Source organism: Rhinopithecus roxellana, chromosome 20 (genome assembly GCF_007565055.1).
Source record: "Rhinopithecus roxellana isolate Shanxi Qingling chromosome 20, ASM756505v1, whole genome shotgun sequence".
Classification (NCBI taxonomy): domain Eukaryota; kingdom Metazoa; phylum Chordata; class Mammalia; order Primates; family Cercopithecidae; genus Rhinopithecus; species Rhinopithecus roxellana.
This window is the reverse complement of record NC_044568.1, coordinates 62,670,048-62,683,432: the sequence shown is the minus strand read 5'-3', so window position 1 is coordinate 62,683,432 and position 13,385 is coordinate 62,670,048. Positions and strand designations below refer to the sequence as shown.

Below are 13,385 nucleotides of genomic sequence, written 5' to 3'. Positions count from 1 at the left end.
TGAGGGGCACAGACAGAGGGCAAAACAGGGCAAAGAGCCAGCCACAGTCGGGCAGGGATCCAGGGCTGCTCAGCTGAGCTGATTACAGATGACTGACTGTTGGGCCAAGGGAGATGGACAGTCCAAGTGTCCTTCCAAGTGTCCAAGTCGCCTTCAGCAGCCCTCCCTCATGCCTGTGCTAATGCGGCCCTTGCCCTTGGGCCCTGCCCCTCCAGGTCTCCAGTTAAAGGCCTCAGCTCTGGAAATCAAAGCTCTGAATGGGAAATGGAGATGCCCAGGGGTGCAAAGTGCTAGTGATTGGCATGTTTGTCACAAGAGAACCCTGAAAAGAGTAAGAGTGGCTCACAATAGAAGGAAGAAATGCACAGCGTGTTTCTCAGTTCAACAGAGGAAAAGTCTCTGCTTGACCAGAGATGGGACTCTTTCCAAGATGTCTGAACTGACTGCAATTTTCTCCTGAAATTCAACCCTAAGGCAAAGAAGAAAATCCAAAAAAGCTAATTATAGCCTCCAGGAACTCTCAGACCTTTCCACAAACTAGTCCTTGGTGATTCTGCAGGATCTCTGAAGATACAGAACTTGTGTAGAGCAAAACTGGAAAGAACGGTTGTCTCTGAGGGGAAAAGCATACAAGCCCGCATGTGTCCTCCGGGCTCTTTCAAAAGGTCCTAAGATGTTCCCAGAAGATGAGAATGAGGCAGCCACGGTCCTGCCAAGTCTTCAGAAATGGCCTTCCTAGGATAAGTGCTCCTTACACATTTCTCCCTGGGGCGTCGCTGTCACAGGGATGGTGGTCACCACCTGATTCTGAAACATGAAGATCTTGATTCTTTCAAACACCCAGAGGAAGATAAGCAGGATGCTGACATACTGCACCCAGGCAAACTTTACCATCTCCCAGAATCCTGGCTGATAAGGACAGACAGTTAAAGAGTTGAGGACCACATGGTATAAGTCAAAGTAAACTAAGGTTTAGGCCAGACAGGAAATGGCAAGAATATTTCAAATACTCAAGATGAAAGGAATAATGAAAGATTATTAAATAATAAATATGGATGATTCTGACTTAGAGGAATGGCTTAGAAAGAAATACGAACAGGAAATGATTCCCCCCCTGTATAAAGAGCAGACTCAGTCATTTATGTGGAGATACAGTGCTATAGCAATTTCCAATCAAACGTTCCCACATCTGTTTCTACTGGCGACAAGTTTGGAATCTTTCCTTTTTGGAAGCTGAGTTACCACTGCCTCTCTAACAGAAAGGATATGATATGGTTTCCACAGGATATTGGATGACAGCATTAATCACAAATGGAGTTTCATGGCTCTGCCCACCAGCCAGAGGAAGCTGGAGTCATTCAGGATGGTGGCAACTGCAATACAATCATTAACCATGAATCCATGATGGGGACAGCCTATTGGCAAAATATATTGAGGGCTATAAAAATACTTTTTTTTTTTTTTTTTTTTTGAGAAGGAGTTTCGTTCTTGTTGCCCCAGGCTGGAGTGCAATGGTGTGATCTTGGCTCACTGCAACCTCCGCCTCCCGGGTTCAAGCAATTATCCTGCCTCAGCTTCCTGAGTAGCTGGGTTTACAGGCATGCGCCACCACGCCCAGCTAATTTTGTGTTTTCAGTAGAGACAGGGTTTCTCCATGTTGGTCAGGCTGGTCTCGAACTCCCAACCTCAGGTGATCTGCCCACCTTGGCCTCCCAAAGTGCTGGGATTACAGGCATGAGCCACCACGCCTGGCTATAAAAATATTATTTTATTCCTGTGGGATATTCTGTACTTCAGAACTGAAAGAAATCATTAGAAAGCATTAAAAATTGAGTGTACAAAGTAGATTAACAAATAATTTGTTAAGACATTTGTCAAAAAAATATTTGATATGGTTTGGCTCTGTGTCCCCACCCAAATCTCACCTTGAATTGTAACAAACCCCATGTATCAAGGGCAGGACCAGGTGGAGATAACTGAATCATGAGAGCAGTTTCCCCATGCCGTTCTCATGATAGTGAGTTCTCACGAGATCTGATGGTTTTATTTGGGGCTTCCCCCTTAGCTCTGCTCTCATTCTCTCTTCTGCCGCCCTGTGAAGAGGTGCCTACTGCCAGGATTGTGAGGCCTACCCAGCCATGCAGAACTGCAAATCAATTAAACCTCTTTTCTTTATAAATTACCCAGTCTCGGTATGTCTTTACAGCTGTGTAAGATGGACTAACATTTATATTAAAATATGTCAAAAACTTGGAAATGGTCATGTGATCATCTACAATTGCTGAATGGCTAACTGAAAGAATAATATGTTGCCACTCTAAATATTATGTTTGGCTGGACAAAGTCACGCATTCTTGTAATCCCAAGGATCTGGGAGGCCAAGGTGGGAGGGTCACTTGAGGCCAGGAGTTTGGGACCAGCTTGGCTAACATATCGAGACCCTCTCTCTGCCAAAAAATAAAAAAAATTAGCTGGGCATGGTGGCACGTGCCTGTAGTCCTAGCGGCCCAAGAGGCTGAGGTGAGATGATCACTGAAACCACAGCATTTCAGGTGACAATCGGCTATGATTACAGCACTGCACTCCAGCCTGAGCATCAGAATATGACCCTGTGCCTCTTCAAGAAAAAAAATTAGAACTTTGTAGCAGTGGGGGAAAATACTTTTATTACATAGAAATACAAATAATTGCCAGGTACGGTGGCTCATGCCTGTAATCCCAGCACTTTGGGAGGCTGAGACGGGGAGATCACGAGGTCAGGAGATCGAGACCATCCTGGCTAGCACGGTGAAACCCCATCTCTACTAAAAATACAAAAAATTAGCTGGGTGTGGTGGTGGGCACCTCAGCCTTCTCCGGAGGCTGAGGCAGGGGAATGGTGTGAACCTGGGAGGCGGAGCTTGCAGTGAGCCGAGATCGTGCCACTGCACTCTAGCCTGGGTGACAGAGTGAGACTCCATCTCAAAAATAAAAATAAAAAATAAATAAAAAAATAAAAATCCACATAAGAATAAAGAGTGAAAAAAGTAAAGAAAAATATCAATTTCTTGGGCCGTGATTTTTAGTTTTGTTTTAGAATTCCGTTTATTATTAGAAAAATGCTGCTAATGTATGACATGAAATCAGAAAGCAATACTGGATTTGCAGTAGTCTTCCTTGTGAAATGTTTGTGTATAGTCTCCATGATGTCTGGTTGCCAAGTAACACTGTAGATGCCTTTACAGAAAACCTGTCACTGACCAGCCAAACGAGCTGAGTTAACACATGCCCTGGCCTAGAGCTCTGTAAGGAATGAGCACACTGTGCCTTCTGGCAGGAAGCAGGGGCACTCCTGTTCTGCTGCAAGACTACTAATGTGTGGAGAGTCACCCACGTCCTCTGCTTCTCTCTGAAAAGCATGAACAGCAATTTGTCTTTGGCATCTGTTATAGGTGTGGTATGGGGAACAACTCAATTAGGCTTATATATTTTAAAAGGAAAACCATCAAGCCACTGGTGGGAAAATGATGGCATTTAACTATCACTAACCTTCTGGACCATGGGATGCTGGAGGGGTGGGGGCGGTCCCAGGTCTGAAGATGAGGACGAAAAGGACAAATCCTGGACAGCACATTTGCTCCCATCGTTGAGCATTCACAGGTTTTCACATTTTTATCACAAGGGTTCCAATTCTGCTTGTCTCTGTTGCCCCCACTAACCTTGAAAGTCCTGAGCAGCGGCTGAATGAGCTCTACCTGTGACTCACCGTTCCTCTCCTGGTAGGCAGCAACAATATGGGTGAGGTCGTAGTCATAGGCAAAGGGGATGGTCCCATTGATCACGGATACCTGGGACACAGGAGGAGGATGTGGTGTAAGCACCTAGGAGACTCCTCCTCTCTTCCTTCTACCCTTCTGCCCACCCAGGCTGGTCCCACAGAGCACCCTCTCGTTCTTGGTGGCCTACTGCAGTATCAATAATCTTCTCTTCAAAGATGAATAAACTCTCTTGCAACAATTTAAGTTCATTTACTCTGTCCTTCCTTCTGCGGGGATGAAAATAAGTGGTCAGTGTCCATGTTTCATAGGTTTTAAAGCTACTTATAAAATCTCTCTCTGCTGGATGTTATGGCTCATGTCTGTAATCCCAGCAATCTGGGAGGCTGAGGCAGGAGGTCTGCTTGAGGCCAGAAGTTCGAGACTAGCCTGGGCAACATAAAGACCCCATCTCTATCAAAAAAAAAGAAAAAAAATCTCAATAAACTAGGCATTGTGGTGCCTCCAGGAGTATGAGGCACAATGAGTCATAAGTAGGCCACTTCACTTCAGCCTTGGCCACAGCGTGAGACTCTAGTTTTTTAATTAAAAAGGTGGTGCAAGGGCAGGCACAGCGGCTCACACCTGCCAGCATGTTGGGAGGCCAAGGTGAGTGGATCACTTGGGTCCAGGAATTTGACACCAGCCTGAGAAACATGGCAAACCCCATCTCTACAAAAAATGTAAAATTTAGTCAGGCATGCTACCATGCACCTTAGTCCCAGCTAGCTGCTCAGAAGGCTGAGGTAGGAGAATCACCTGAGTCTGGGGAGGTCGAGGCTGCAGTGAGCCATGATTGCGCCACTGCACTCCAGCCTGGGTGACAAAGCTAAACCCTGTTACAAAAAATAAATAAAATAATAAATGAAATTGTTTTAAAAAAGGTTAGGTGCGGTGGCTCATGTCTGTATTCCCAGTACCCTTGGAGGCTGAGGTGGGAGGATGGCTTATAACTGATAATTTCCCTTTTTCATTTTCCAAAGTACAGCAGCCCAACTTCTATGGTCCCCACTGTGATAAAATAAAGGTGAAGAATGAGTGATTAGATGCATGAGTTCTGGACACAGAAAGTTCCTGGCTCTGTTATACTTTCAAGATTTGAGCCTTTGGGAAAATTAATCGCTATAGGCCCCAGTTTTGTCTTCTGCAAAATGAGTTCATTCTTTAAACAAGTATCTGTGAACTTATCATGTGATAGGCAGTGTGCTAGGCACGGACGTGATAGTGTATGAGATGCCATTGCTGTCAAGCCTGAGGCAGACAACAAATAAACACATAAACACGTGTCCTGAGTAGGCCATGCGGCAGGAGGGAGACAGTGGCTGAGAGATGGTGGAGGGAGGGGCTGCTACTGCAGAAGCAGGTCAGGGAAGGACTGTGCTTGGCGATATCTGAACAGGGACCTGAATGGCGTGGTCAGATAAGCCGCAGTGGATGCCTGGCAGGGGAAATGGCAAAAGCAAAAGCCCTGAGGTGGCAGCCGCTTCTTGGGTTTGAGGAACAGCAAAAAGGCCAAGGTGGCTGCAAGGAAGCAAGGGGGACAGCAAAGGGACCACTGGCTGGAGTGCTGGGAAAGGACACTGCAGGCAGCTCAGAGGTTGCTGTGATGATTAAAGGAGATGATACACGTAAACCCCCGCACTCAGGGGTGGCATATGTTATGGGTTCAGTAAACTGTCTAGTAGTATTTCTGAAGTACTTTACATGAACATTTTACATCATCATTTTACATAATCTCTTGGAAACACATACTCCAAGTGTGTGTATGGAAGAGAGAATATGTGCGTGTGTGTGTGTGTGTGCACACACGCACATGTGTACCTAAAAACAATAAACAATTTAGTTATTCAACAAACACAGATTTTTTTTCTCTGTCTCCCTCTAGGTGTAAATACAGGTGTCTCTTCACAGCCTGAAAAGACTTCATGGCAAGAATTTCTCAGAAGGCCCCTTGAAAGCCACCCACAGAGAAATGTTTCTACTTTTTATTCCCCTCTTCAAAGAACTCGATGACCAGTAACACACAGAAACAAAGGAGCTGGACGATGAAAAGCGCCCTTACGTTGTATCGGGCATCTAGGCCACCACAGCTCAGTGGCTGCTTCTGCTGCAGCCTCAGGTCTCCGTTCACATATAACTGGGATCCCGGGACAGGAAAGGAGGACTGGAGAAACGCCATGCTCTGCATCACGAGGGTCACCATCCTCTGAAATCATTAGAAGAACCAACAGTACCAACCGCCATCAGATCTGAAGGGCTCTGGGTGCTAAGAGTCACCTGTCTTGGCTGAAACCTAAGGGGCCCTCACATACCTAGCGTAGCCATGCAGGAAACACTGCCTAGAACCTTCTGAGCTCTTAACAGCCCATATCAGTTAATATGACTTTAGTGAAAACCATTCGATTGGCCTAAGTTAAATCCCGAGCTACATGGGGAAGAGGGCCTGCTACACTGTGGGTCTTCTAGAAATCAGAAGAAGGGCTCTGGTCTATTAAAAAGACACAAGGGAGGCCGGGCGCGGTGGCTCAAGCCTGTAATCCCAGCACTTTGGGAGGCCGAGACGGGCGGATCACGAGGTCAGGAGATCGAGACCATCCTGGATAACACAGTGAAACCCCGTCTCTACTAAAAAATACAAAAAACTAGCCGGGCGAGGTGGCGGGCGCCTGTAGTCCCAGCTACTCGGGAGGCTGAGGCAGGAGAATGGCGTCAACCCGGGAGGCGGAGCTTGAAGTGAGCTGAGATCCGGCCACTGCACTCCAGCCCGGGCGACAGAGCGAGACTCCGTCTCAAAAAATACATATATATATTTTTAAGGCAGGGATCCTCCTGCCTTGGCCTCACTAAGTGCTAAGATTACAGGCGTGCACCACCACGCCCAGTCAGATCAGATCTTATTTGTTTTGTACTGGTGTTTTTTCTTTTTCATAAACATGCCTGGATTTGTATGGAAAATTTAAATAGTGTATCAGAATTATCTTCTATGCCTCTAGAAGCAACTTTTTAAAATAGAAAAACACCTAATCCTAATCATTATGCATTCCCCCAACAAACTCAACAGAAAATCACCAAGCTCTATTTACATATTCCGAAACCACAAGTGTCTCTGCTTCAGATTCTTGATGTTGGATCTCATCTCACCATTCATGTGAGGACCTGAAAGCCTTGTGCATCTTTTAGTAGCAATCAATGAAATGGAAAAGGAATCTGTGTCAAATCAACAAAGCATTAAACCACATCTGTATGATAAATTATGGGCATGAAAGGAAAAGAAACAGAGATCTGTGGAAGAGAAAAAGACAAATTATAGCTCATGAAGCATATGTAGGCAGTAAAAAAAAATTGGTATCCACTCCCACCATCCAATCTGACCTCATAGTGATCCTAAAATGATCAGCAGGAAAGGGTCGTTACTGAAAAGTGATCACTGCTGACATGATCCCTCTGTACAACTCTGGATCTTTCTGCTACAAGTGATCCTTCCCCACTGTAGGTTCCCAGAACGATTCTACTATGGTGTAGCAGCATTCCCACCTGGATCCCCCATCTACTGATTCATTTTGATTCCCACCATTACTATTATGTGAGGAGAATAATTGTTGTACTTTTTTGGGCTAATAAGGTCATTCGAGATGAAGAAATCCCAGTTTTCAGAAACTTCCAATTATTTATTTCCTTCTAGACAATAATGTCCTTATTGTAGGTCTTGTTTTAGAGAAACCTCCCTCCCTCTTCTTCTCTTGTATACTTTCTCTCTGCCCTGTTTCATCAGCTTCGGGGAGGGATATCTACTACCAGGGATTATGATCAAGTTACTGAGGTAATGATGGACTAGTCATTACGGGTAGGATGAAAAGAGCCTGCCTTGTCTTCCTGTGGATTTTCGTCAATTGGGATTTGGGTAGAAAATGTTGTGTAACTCTCTGTGACAGATCCATGCCTTCTGGATCTCTAGGGTTGGACAGGAAACAAAGATCACATTTCTCAACTTGCAACAGAGGATAGGGGCCAGGAGACAACTGCCAGACTCCAACACACTGTGGGGCAGGGGGAGAAATTCATTTCATTTGATCTTTACAATAAATGTTAAGCCCCAGGCAGGCAGAACAAGTATTTTCCCATTACATAGTGGAGAAAACCATGGGTGAGGGAGGTTAGGGCATTTATCAAAGGTACAGCAAGTAACGGTGAAGACAGAATTTCAGATCAGGTCTTTGACTTCAAATGTGGTATCCTTTCCAGGACTAAAATATCCAGACTTACTTACTTACTTGCTTACTTATTTATTTATTTTTGAGACGGAGTCTCGCTCTGTTGCCCAGGCTGGAGTGCAGTGGCATGGTCTTGGCTTACTACAACCTCCGCCTCCTGGGTTCAAGCAATTCTCCTGCCTCAGTCTCCTGAGTAGCTGGGATTACAGGCATCTGCCACTTCGCCCAGCTAATTTTTTGTATATTTAGTAGATACGGGGTTTCACCGTGTTGTCCAGGCTCGTCTCGAACTCCTGACCTCATGATCCGCCCGCTTTGGCCTCCCAAAGTGCTGGGATTACAAATGTAAGCCACCGCGCTCAGTCAGATTTATTTAAAAATTCAAAAAGAAGACAGTGGGTTGGAAAAGTCTTTTTGCAAAACGGCAGCACCAGGCATCAAAGTCTGTATACTTGCCTGTGTGCATAATTCTGCTCCAAGTTCAGAGAGGGCAGAGATGTGGCTCAGCACCATCAATAGTGTCTACTTGTTAAATTTACTCATTAATCTGTTATGAACTTTTTGAGGCCCTACAGGCACTATTCCAGATGATGAGAATATAACCTAAACAAAACAAAGTCTCCATCCTAATGGAGCTTATGTTCCTAACCAAGCAGACAGAAAATAGATGAATAAATATGCAACAATATCAAATAGTGATAAATGCCACAGAGAAAAATGAGGCAGGCTAAAATGAAAGAATAATGAAGGTAGAATTTAACAGAAAGTTTTAAAGAAAATATTCAGGATGACCTGACATGTTGGAGACCTGAAGGAAGTGAGGTGATGAGGTGATGGGGTGCAGCAATGTCTCAGGGATGAAGGATCTAGACTCAACAAGTGCATGTGCTCTGCGTACCCATGGGGCCAGTACAGCTGGCAGAATGGGTGAGAGGGAGAGCAGAGTGGACACAGGGGACAGAGAAGTGAGGATGCAAAGGGTGTGTCTCCCAAAAACAACCCGTCACTAAGCTAGACTCTCACCCCTATGGGCTAAAAAGGGTTGGCTCTGTTATCACTTGGACCACTGAAGAAATCAATTAGTTAATTCCATTTAATTGAAAGTAAGCCTAACATATGTGCAACAGCTACAAAGGCAGGCATTCAAAGGTCACTACTTCCTCAACACAAACTCCAGGTCACTATCTAACTTCCCACTGGTGCCTGGCCAAGAGAATTCACAAATGACACAACCACTTCACACCTATGAGGTATATGCAGGATTTGAAACAATTATTATATCCATTGATTGTCCTACGTGATCCCTCCACATATCCGAGGAGAGAGGTGGGTACTCTCATGCCCAGGATATGGATAAATTGAGGCTGAATAAACGAACCACTGCCCTTCCTCCACCAATGAAAAAAGCCACCTTTAGTCAATAGTGTCAATCAGAAATTGAGGGCAGGATTCTCGGTATTCAGGGTTTCAGGCTCCACCTCTTCCACAACAAACTCATATCCTCCGGCAGCTTCTTTTCTGGCTGCCATTAGGCCAGGAGCTATTCCTACCTTTGCTGCCCAGAGACTCGCCCTCCCTGGCTGGGAGCAGCTCCAGAGGGGGCAGCGCCTGCATTTGGATACTGCTCTTCCCTGACAAATGTGCATCCACCAGAGCTCTGGCGCCCACACAAATCCCTCCTGCCTGGGCAGCTACTGTGGCCCCTGGCTCAGTCTAGAGCAGCCTGGCCTCCCAGCTGAGGCCTCCGGTCCACCACCCACTGCCAGCTCATCCCCAAACCCCAGCACAGCACCATGCCTCTCTTCCAAAGCAGAAAGACCATCTTCTATCCCGAGTCCTCACCTGCCACTCCCAAATCAAGCTGACCCTCTGACCACCCAAACACCTAGTCTGCAGAAAGTTCTATGATGGCATCAGGAATTCACTGGTCCAAAGCGAAAAAATGAGATGCAAACCTGCCTCCAAAAACTCAGACTAAGACCTGGTGTGGTGGCTCACACCTGTAATCCCAGCACTTTGGGAGGCCGAGGCAGGTGGATCTCACCTGAGGTCAGGAGTTCAAGACCAGCCTGGTCAACACGGTGAAACCCCATCTGTACTACTACTACTACTACTAAAAATTAGCTAGGTGTGGTGGCGTGTGGCTGTAACCCCAGTTACTCGGGAGGCTGAGGCAGGAGAATCACTGGAATCTGGGAGGCAGAGGTTGCAGTGAGTGGAGATTGTGCCACTGCACTGGAGCCTGGGCGACAGACTGAGACTCTGTTCACCCACCAAAAAAAAGCAAATAACAAAAACAAAAATTAGCTGTGCATGGTGGCACGCTCCTGTCATCCCAGCCACTTAGGAGGCTAAGGCAGGAGAATTGGTTGAATCTGGGAGGCAGAGGTTGCAGTGAGCCGAGATCACGCCACCACTGCCCTCCAGCCTGAGCGACAGAGCAAGACTCTGTCTCAAAAAAACAAAAAAAAGAACTCAGATTAGTCACCACTGCCTGCTGTCTGCCCCCACTGACGTGAGATCACCCCCTGGACCCCTGCTGTGGAAGGCTTCTGCTGAAGGCGTGATAAGCACGGCTTTTAGTAGTAATTCAAGGCACTGCTGGAGCCTGGCTTCTTACTGACTGTCCCATAACCATCAGGGCAGAGACCTAGGAGGCAGGGCCCTGATCTGCCAGAAACACATGAAGCTGGAAACTTCCAGAAAAGTGGGTCTGGACACAGGTATGCCAACCAACTAAGGGCTGAACTGTGTGCACCACAGATTCCCATGTTAAACATGATAGGGCTGTGGCCTTACAAGAGGAAGAGATCTCAATCTCCTGATATCTCTCTCTCTGCTCTGTGAGGACATAGAAGGCACCCAACTTCAAGTCAGAACCCAACCATGCTAGCACCCTTACCTCACACTTCCATCCTCCAGAACGGAGGAAACAATGTCTGTGTGTGTGTGTGTGTTTAGAGACATGGTCCCTCTCCGTTGCCCAGGCTGGAATGCAGTGCTCGATCATAGCTCACCGCACCCTTGAACTCCTGGTCTCAAGCAATCCTCCCACCTCGGCCTCCCAAAGTGCTGGCATCACAGGTGTGAGCCACAAGGCCAGCCAGTGTCTGTTTTGCTCTTTGTTTGTTTGTTTTTGAGACAGAGTTTCACTCTTGTTACCTAGGCCATAGTGCAGTGGTGTCATCTTGGCTCACTGCAACCTCTGCCTCCCGGGTTCAAGCAATTCTCCTGTCTCAGCCTCCTGAGAAGCTGGGATTACAGACATGTGCCACCACGGCCGGCTAATTTTTTGTATTTTTAGTAGAGACGGAGTTTCACCATGTTGGTCAGGCTGTCTCGAACTCCTGACCTCAGATGATCCACCCGCCTCAGCCTCCCAAAGTGCTGGGATTACAGGCATGAGCCACCACGTCTGACCCCAGTGTCTGCTTTTTAAGACAAACTAATCTGTGGTATTTCATTAAGGCAGCACAATCTGAGATACCAACACTCAACCCTTCCCACTTCCCCAGGAACACAGCCCCTGCCCCAGGAGGTCTGCTAGGTGTCTGACCCACATCTCAATTTTCCTTTTTTTTTTTTTTTTTTTTTTTGAGATGGAGTCTTACTCTGTCGCCCAGGCTAGAGTGCAGTGGCACGATCTTGGCTCACGGCAACCTCTGCCTCCCGCGTTCAAGCGCTTCTCTGGCCTCTGCCTCCTGAGTAGCTGGGACTACAGGCACATGCCACCTAGCCCAGCTAATTTTTGTATTTTTAGTAGAGACAGAATTTCACCATGTTGGCCAGGCTGGTCTTGAACTCTTGACTTCAAGTAATCCACCCGCCTCAGTCTCCCAAAGTGCCGGGATAGCAGGTGTATGCCACCATGCCCAGCTAATTGTTGTATTTTTAGTAGATACAGGGTTTCACCATGTTGGCCAGGCTGGTCTTGAACTCCTGACTTTGTGATCCACCCACCTCAGCCTCCCAAAGTGCTGGGATTACAGGCATGAGCCACGGCAACTGGCCATCAGTTTTCTTAAAAGCTTAAAGGCCAATTTGTAAACAGGATCTGGTGTAGCAGGCCAGAACCTCCCTCAGGTTTTGAAAAGGGGAGGCACATTGCACCCCCTACAAGCTTGAGCCAAATCCATTAGCTCCTTCAGGGCCTACATATATTATATAGCATCGCTAAAGTCACTTCAAGTAGGAAAAAAAGGCTCTATTAAGGTAGTATATAAAGCTGTTTCAGATGGATGAGATTATTAAAGGATTATAAGAGCAAAGGCAAACACAGTTCTATAAAACACTTTTTAAAAAGTGATTTCCCTTTAATCTACTGCACCTTAATTTGCCATCTATTTAATAACTATTTGTCGATTGTCATATACTTTTCATTTCCCTGGCTCAACACTGTCAAAAATCTTTGTCAAAGTATCTTGTAGTATTTCTTTGTTCACTGCTTCAAATCAAGTGTGTGCATTATCTTCAGTTTTGTTGGCAGCTTTACTTTGGCAGCTAAAGGCACGACAGTTTCCTATAAGGAAGTCAGACAACTAAACCATAATAAAAGACGGCTGGGCACGGTGGCACATGCCTGTAATTCCAGCACTTTCAGAGGCCAAAGCAGGAGGATGGCTTAAAGCCAGTGGCTGGAGACCACCCATGTGTGGGAACATGTATCTGAGGTCCTGGCTTCTCTGTAGTCCTAGCTACTGGGGAGGCTGAGGCAGGAAGATTGTGTGAGCCCAGAAGTTCAAGGTTATAGTGAACTATGATCACATCACTGCACAACACTACACGGCATCACTACACAACAGAGCGAGACCCCATGTCTTTAAAAAAGAAAAAAGGAAAAAAAGGCTGGGAGTGGCGGCTCACACCTATAATCCTTGCACTTTGTGAGGCCGAGGTGGGAGGATCATTTGAGCTCAGGAGTTCAAGACTAGACTGGGCCACATGGGGAGACCCTATCTCTACAAAAAATAAAAAATAAAAAACTAGCTGGGCATGGTGGCTCACACCTGTGGTCCCAGATACTCAGGAGGCTGAGTTGGGAGAATCATTTGCGCCCAAGAGGTGGACGCTACAGTGAGCCATGACAGCACCACTGTACTCCAGGCTGGGCAAGAGAGTAAGACCTTGTCTCAAATGAATAAAAAAATAGAAGAATATAAGGGGAAATGAGATTAAGCACTGTGGTAGAATGGGTCCCAAAAGGTGTTCAAATTCTCATCCCCAAAACCTGTGAATAGGTTACAAGGCAAAAGGTGTTGAAGAAATGGTTTGGTGGCCTATTTAACAAATTGAAGAAAATAATTTTTAAAAACCCTGTGATTAAATTAAGGATATTTAATCAGTTGTGATTAAAGATCTTGCAGTAGGGGGTTATTGTAAA

At 46.1% G+C, this 13,385-nt stretch overlaps 1 pseudogene; it reads right to left on the bottom strand.

Annotated features, from left to right (window-relative positions):
* Window positions 1–735: 735 nt before the first annotated feature.
* LOC104677844 lies at window positions 736–6,257 on the bottom strand (annotated as a pseudogene).
* Window positions 6,258–13,385: the final 7,128 nt, after the last annotated feature.